The sequence below is a fragment of the Poecilia reticulata genome, linkage group LG10 (assembly GCF_000633615.1).
Source record: "Poecilia reticulata strain Guanapo linkage group LG10, Guppy_female_1.0+MT, whole genome shotgun sequence".
NCBI lineage: Eukaryota > Metazoa > Chordata > Actinopteri > Cyprinodontiformes > Poeciliidae > Poecilia > Poecilia reticulata.
The window spans coordinates 17,028,662-17,035,491 of NC_024340.1; positions in this window are offsets into that span (position 1 = coordinate 17,028,662).

Sequence of the window (6,830 nt, forward strand, 5' to 3'; positions counted from 1 at the left end):
TATATAAAACGGTATATTCAGTATGTGTCGCATTGAGCCTGTGCGGGGAAATGGGAAAGAAGACAGAGCCACATTGATGTGCCAGCGCCACTTTCAATCTGTTGCCGGAGATGAGTATCAGTCTGGTCAGAAAGCCTTCCTGTGTGCCGGAGCCGTCCTTGGAACTATTTAATCACAACATTGAACACTGGAGCAAATTGTTGCCTTCTGATTGGACAGCTCTTGACAGCCATGACCATATGGTGGGAAATGATATACCCACCTGCTATCTTCCCATGAGTGATGTCTCGAGTAAAAATGATTACTTCATTTAACCACGCATTATTCGGCTGGATGGGGGTTGGAGGAAAAAAAAAAAAATTAGACTTTTGGGCAGTAAAGTGCAGCACATCAGCTGGGTCTTTGGGATGTTTATGTGGCAAAAACGGGCTCTGTTCTGCTAAAACAAAGCAAGTAAGAATGTATGAAAGCGTCTTAAAAAAGATTTAAAGTGAACAAGATAATCTCAACATTTATTGTTGATTTTTGTTTTGTCTAATGGGGGCATTAGACAAATGTCCCCATTAGATTGTTGTCTCCAAACAATAAAGACAAATTAACAAACATAGATAATTTTTTAAATTTTACTATACTGTAGAAACAAAACAGGTATAAAATGAAATATAAAACCATTATATTAACATGAATGGTTTACAACACATTTTAATGTTTTTGTATTATGCATCCAATTCTCCCTGATTATGTTTTAAAATGGGGGAGCAAAGTTTGGAGTAGCAACATACCCCCTGCTGCTCCGCTTGTCCAGGTGCCATTTATTATATGCCAACACTGATTCTTGCATTCATGCGCTAGAATGTTGTAAAATCAAGTTTGTGAAAACCCATAACACTATTTGAGTAGATCTTCAATAATGAAAAACTGTGTTTTAAAAAGGGTAACAAAGGAATCAGAACCATGAACCCTAATGCCAATCGTAATTCAAACCTTCCACACAAACATAATTCTCAACCCTCTTGGATTTTCTATTGAATGACCTGGTTTTAAGCCACTTATAAAACCATTTTAGAATATAGTAGTTTGGTAAGCTAACTGCGTGTGTCACACTTTGAGCCGAAGTCACAGCAAATAGACAGTCGTTTACATGCAGGCCCATCAGCAGGACCACAGTTTGAGAAAGACTGCACTAGATGGAACGACTTAATGTTATGAAACATGGTAGTGACACTCAACCATTAGCGTTATCTGTAATATGCTTTAGCTAATTTCAGCTTACATTGCTCTGCAATAGATGCACATGTTCTTACTGTTGGTATTCTTTAACATAAGCAGAAAGTTTTGCTTTGAAAGAAGATTGCAGACAGTTACTTTTTTAATGTTTCTGATTGTTACATTTCTAGGTTTTTTCACACTGCATGGAGTATGTTACTGTATGTAAACATGCTAGACAGAGCACATAACACCAGTTTAAAAGTCCCTACACTGGCTCCCTGTAGCTCAGAGAATAGACTTTAAAATACTGATGTTAGTTTATAAATCWCTGAACGGTTTAGCACCACAATACCTTAAAGATCTGTTATTMCTGTACCAACCGTCTAGACCCCTCAGATCTTCTGGTTCTGGTCTGCTCTGCATCCCCAAAACCAGACGAGGAGAAGCAGCAWTCAGTTTCTATGCACCACAGATTTGGAACAAACTTCCAGAAAACTGTAAAATAGCTGAAACACTGGGTGCTTTTAAATCTCAACTTAAAACTCACCTGTTTAGAGTTGCTTATGGCTAAATTAGGGTTAGAGTGCGGGTTTTGATGTCTTCCATGTTTTTATGTCTTTAATGTTTTTAATTTCTTCTTCTTTCTTTTCGACGTTTTAATGATGTAATGTTTTTTGTTTTTTTGTTTTTATTTTTATTTTTATTTTGTTTTTTTATTTTTTTAATCTCTCTCTTTCTCACTGATTATTTCTGTTTTTATTTTAATTATGTAAAGCACTTTGAAATGCCTTGCTGCTGAAATGTGCTATACAAATAAAATTTGATTGATTGATTGATTGATAGTACTAGCCTACATGCAATCATTTTTATTAGCTTGTTTCAGCTTTTTAGCTAATTTTAGCTTTTATGTTTTTTTTCACACTGCATGACGTATGTTACTGTATGTAAACATGCACTAAGCTAGAGGCTATTTAAAGCTAAGCAAAGCTTTGGCTGAAATACTGAAATTAGTATTTCAGCCAAAGCTAGTATTTTGCTAGCTTTAGCTGAAATACTGAAGCCAGTATTTCAGCTAGCTTTATCTTTTTAGCTCTTATTAGCTTGCAGACTGTTGTGACCTTACAATTTACCTTACATGAATTTCTAACACTGTGTGGGATTGTTGAATTGACTGAACATTTTCACTCCTCTTCAACAGTTTTTCTATTTGCATTTTCCAACCTTTTTCTTTACTGTAATGCTTCTGGCTATTTCTTGCATTTCTGCAAGTCTTCTGCAGTTGACCTCAAATTATTCTGCAAGTTTCACTAAAAATATTCGGCTTACATCGCATTTTTGCAGGAAATGCATTTGTTTTCTAATTATATCTAAATTTTAAGATCTAAAATTTAAGTTAGAGCTCCCCTCTAAACAAATCTCTACAACTGTGAATCAGAGAAATATTTCAATTAATAAATAAATAAATCAATTTAAACAGATTATAGAATAGTGCTGTTACAGTTTGAGTGTATGGTAAATTTCAAGATGGCAGCAGAAATAAATGAGAAAGTGTACATGGATACAGAAATTAAATTTTCATACTGTGTAGAGGCGAGGCAGACTGGAGACGTGGCATTTGTTAAATGTCACCCTAAAGAGTAAACAGTCATAGTTTTGTCTCCCATGAGGCCATTACCCATTAGTGCTGACTGACATACACTGCAGTTAGAACAATTAATATATTTTAACTTAATAAAGACAGAAATAAATGTCAATAAATGATCTTTGGCAAAATGATTTTTGTATTAAATGATGGCAATACAGTATGTGATTTAATAATACCTATTACATTTACCACGTCTGAATCTGAAAATCATCCAAGTCACTGCTTATTTGAGCCATTAAAGCAACAAATTTAATAACGCCTTCATTATGCTTTTGGAAACTGTGCGCTTTTAATGTCGAAAAAGAAAAGGGATTGTTATGAGACCCTGTTGTGCATGACAATATTAAGTTTCAAAATTGAGTTATTGTCTCGGCTAAGTGAATCCCAAGGAGTCTTATTACATTACCCCATGACGTGGGTTTATATGCAGCAGTAAACTGAATATTAAGAAGCTGATGTGATTATATCAATCTGCAATGGTAATAAGGGAAAAGTGATTCCAAGCTTGTGTTGAACATCCAGCCTATACCCGATGCTCGACAAATTCTTATGGTATAATCACACTCATGGCACAGATTAATCAAATTAAATATTCTCTGCTGACTGCATGAAATGTAGTTGTTACACCAGCCCACAGAATCGTCTTTGTCTGGCTTTCAAATACCGGACGTTATTATCGCTGTCCACCTTTCTTAGTGGGAGTGACAGCTCGGTGTATAAATTATAGGTTTTCTCCTCCGTCTCTCTATTGAAAGCTAAATTCTACAAACAAGCTTCTAATTCAGCGCTGAGATGCTCTGATAAGTGCAGGGCAGAGATGACATGTTTGCTGATGGAGTGGAAAAAGCCCAGCATGCTCTGAGAGGAATCTTGCTCTGCCACTCCTGATTCGTCTTATCAGTCTGCCGTAAATCAGTCCGGACCGGCTGCGGAGCTACGACAGCCATCGCAGCAAATTCTGCAGAGTTAAATCAACACTATGCCGAGTCTATATGGTCCTTATCAGAATTGGTGTTAATTTAACTCTTTTCAGAGTTATTTCAACAAGAAATTAAGTCATTTTAACACTTAAAAAATGTAAAAGATTGCAGGAGTGCCTAAATGTTGATTGTGTTTTCCAGAAAGCACAATCAAATAACCCTCTCTGGGTTCTTCACAGAATAAACCCAGGAAATAACACTATTTATGAAATAAATACCGTATTTTCTGGAATATAAGCCGCACCGCCAAAGTTTTTTAAAAAAACCAGTAAGCATACACATATAAGCCGCAGATATCTCTGCCGCTCCAGGTTTTCCACAGCAATGCAACAGCAGCAGAGGGGAGGGAAGCACCCAAAATCTGAGTCATAACAGATTGAAAATCACATTTATTATGGTTGAAAAAGAAAAAGTTGCCAAGTTTAGATTTAACTGAACTGATTATTTCCGAACGGTAACTAACAGTAAAAGTGCTGATCCTTCGTGTCTGTTACTAGCATGTGCTAAATGAAAATGGGCGCCTTCTTCTTCTTCTTTAGATTTCAACAGCAGCTTGCATCCATTATTGTTGCACTACTGGATCCTAATATATATACCTGAAATTCTCATAATGATCCCAGTATTATTTAAAAAACAAAAAATCTTCTTTTTCCCCTCAATGCTATTTAACTGATCAACAACATTCTCAAATTTCAATTCCCTATTAAAACCTCATTCCATTTTAATGGGCAATTTCTTCTTTTATTTCCAATTTTGACTTTGAATGATTCACTTCCTGCTAAAGAGCCCCCTGGTGGTTGAAGATAAATCCACATATAAGCCACATGGTTCAAAGCTTAGGAAAAAAGTAGCGGCTTATAGTCTGGAAAATACGGTATATGAAAAAAAAATTAAATGCTCTCTAGTATTGTTCAGGGGGCCGGACTAAGTGTGGAGGCAGGCCGGATCCGGCCCGCGGGCCGTAGTTTGGGGACCACTGCTCTAGAACCACCTATGGGCTGCAGGTCTGAGGAATGTTGTTAGCATGTTTTCCTTCATTCTTATATCTTCATACGAATTCAGGTTATCCAAACTGGATACTGCACTACTGCCATTCAAAGTTAAAAGAAAAAAAAAACTTCCCGCGTGCCCAAGCAACCTGTTTATGTATATGTATGTGTGTGTGTCTTCCTACTCTTTTACCAAATTAGTAGGAAGACAATCCAAAGGATAATTTGAAGGCCGCAGATGCTTAATAACTGAGGTCAGTTCATCTAAAGAAACTGGCTGGAAATGCTCCAGAATAGCTATGCATTGTGGCATTTCATGGGAATGTGAATCTATTCAAGCCTCTAAAGCTGTTTTCACACTGCAAGGACGGCACGCTTCGGTCCGGTTCCACCCGTACTGCAACCCTGTTGTGTTTGCATATAACTGAAGCTGAACCTGACATCATTATTTTTAAACTAAACAATGGTTTCGATGCGGTGGCCGAAACCTTTTCCTCAGAGATGCGGCGGAAAACTTTCTCGTTCCTCGTTGACCGATCTAGTTCATTTTGTACTCGTTCATCAGCGAGTAAGAGGAGGAAAAAAATTACCTCATCATGGGACCAGGAAACAGCAGAATATTGAGGGGAATTCATAGCAAATTAAAAATAATAATAAAAATATTAAAAAGAGCACTCTTTACAAAATACAGTATGAACAGTTTAGTGAGAGCCAGCTAGATCCGATCAACGGCTGACTGCAAAACAACCAACGGCTGACTCTAAACCAATCAGCTGCTGGTTCTAAGCAGCCCCGCTTGGCCGACCCGATTGGAAACACAGCTCTTGTGGTACCAAGGAACCGGGTCGGAAGGTCTAAAGCAAACACGGTCGGCCCTACTTTGAACCCCTGCCGTGCCGTTCCGTTTCGTTCCTTGCAGTGCGAAAACGGTTTAAAAGCTACAATTTTTTTCTGTGAAAACCTTAGAGAAAGCCTCACAAAGTTCAACAGGATAAATGGATCCTTTCCAGGTCATTAAAAAGGACTTCTGGGCCTCCCTGCCCCAAAGTCTGGCAGTGGCAGCAAAGGCATGTTGCCATTTCTGAATTCATTACGGGGTGTTTGTGTTGCAGATGACTTAACTTCAGTTGGGAGGTGTAATGATTTCACAGGTTCTGCGGCAGACAATGGGACTCCTGTGCAGAATCTGCTGGTTTTCTTCACCAGATCCAGTTTGGGGCAGAAGGAGGACAGTATTCCGGTTTTTTGGAGAGCTCTGTTGTCTGTGAAGGTCTCTACCTTATAGCTTTGTTTCAAGCTTTGTCGACCAAGATCATGAAGTCCCAATCCAGCTCCGATCCAGCTACTAACTCTTTGTAAGAAACTCATTCTGTTAATTTGTCCTCAAAAAATGTCACTTGGTGAAGGAAGCTGAATAGAAATAACAGATCTTATATACCCCTCTATGACGTCATATGACAATTTACTTATCTAGCCACGTCACGTAGGCCCAAGGCAGCTGACGTCGTTACTACACGACCCATCTCTAGTTGTTTTTCTGATACAAAAGAAGAAGAAATTCAAGCTTCTTTTGAGCTTTTTTTTAATGGCCTGATTGTGATTTTTCTGAGACTTCAAGAAAATGGGAGGAAAGCTGCGATTGTGGTGAGGAGGAGCTGATCTCCACCTTGCAGCGGGAGGAAAGCAGGTGGCTCTGGTGAGCTAACGAGCTAAACTGTTATAAAACTTGTAATAGTGCCGAATATACCTTTCAACCACTTTGAAAAGCTTTTCTTCGTCTCTCCAACATCTTTATTCTTCCCCTCTTCCGTTTTCTGTTTTATGCCCCGGTGTTTTTTCTGCCGCCGAATCTTTCGCTCCCTGTTGTGGAGTGCACTACACTTCAAATTTAAAAGAGAAAACGCGCCTCAGACGACCGTGTCCCTCGGGGGGCCCTGTGGGGGGTACTCCGGGAGTATGGGGTACCGGGCACTTTGATACAGCCTGTCAGGTCCCTGTATGACCGGT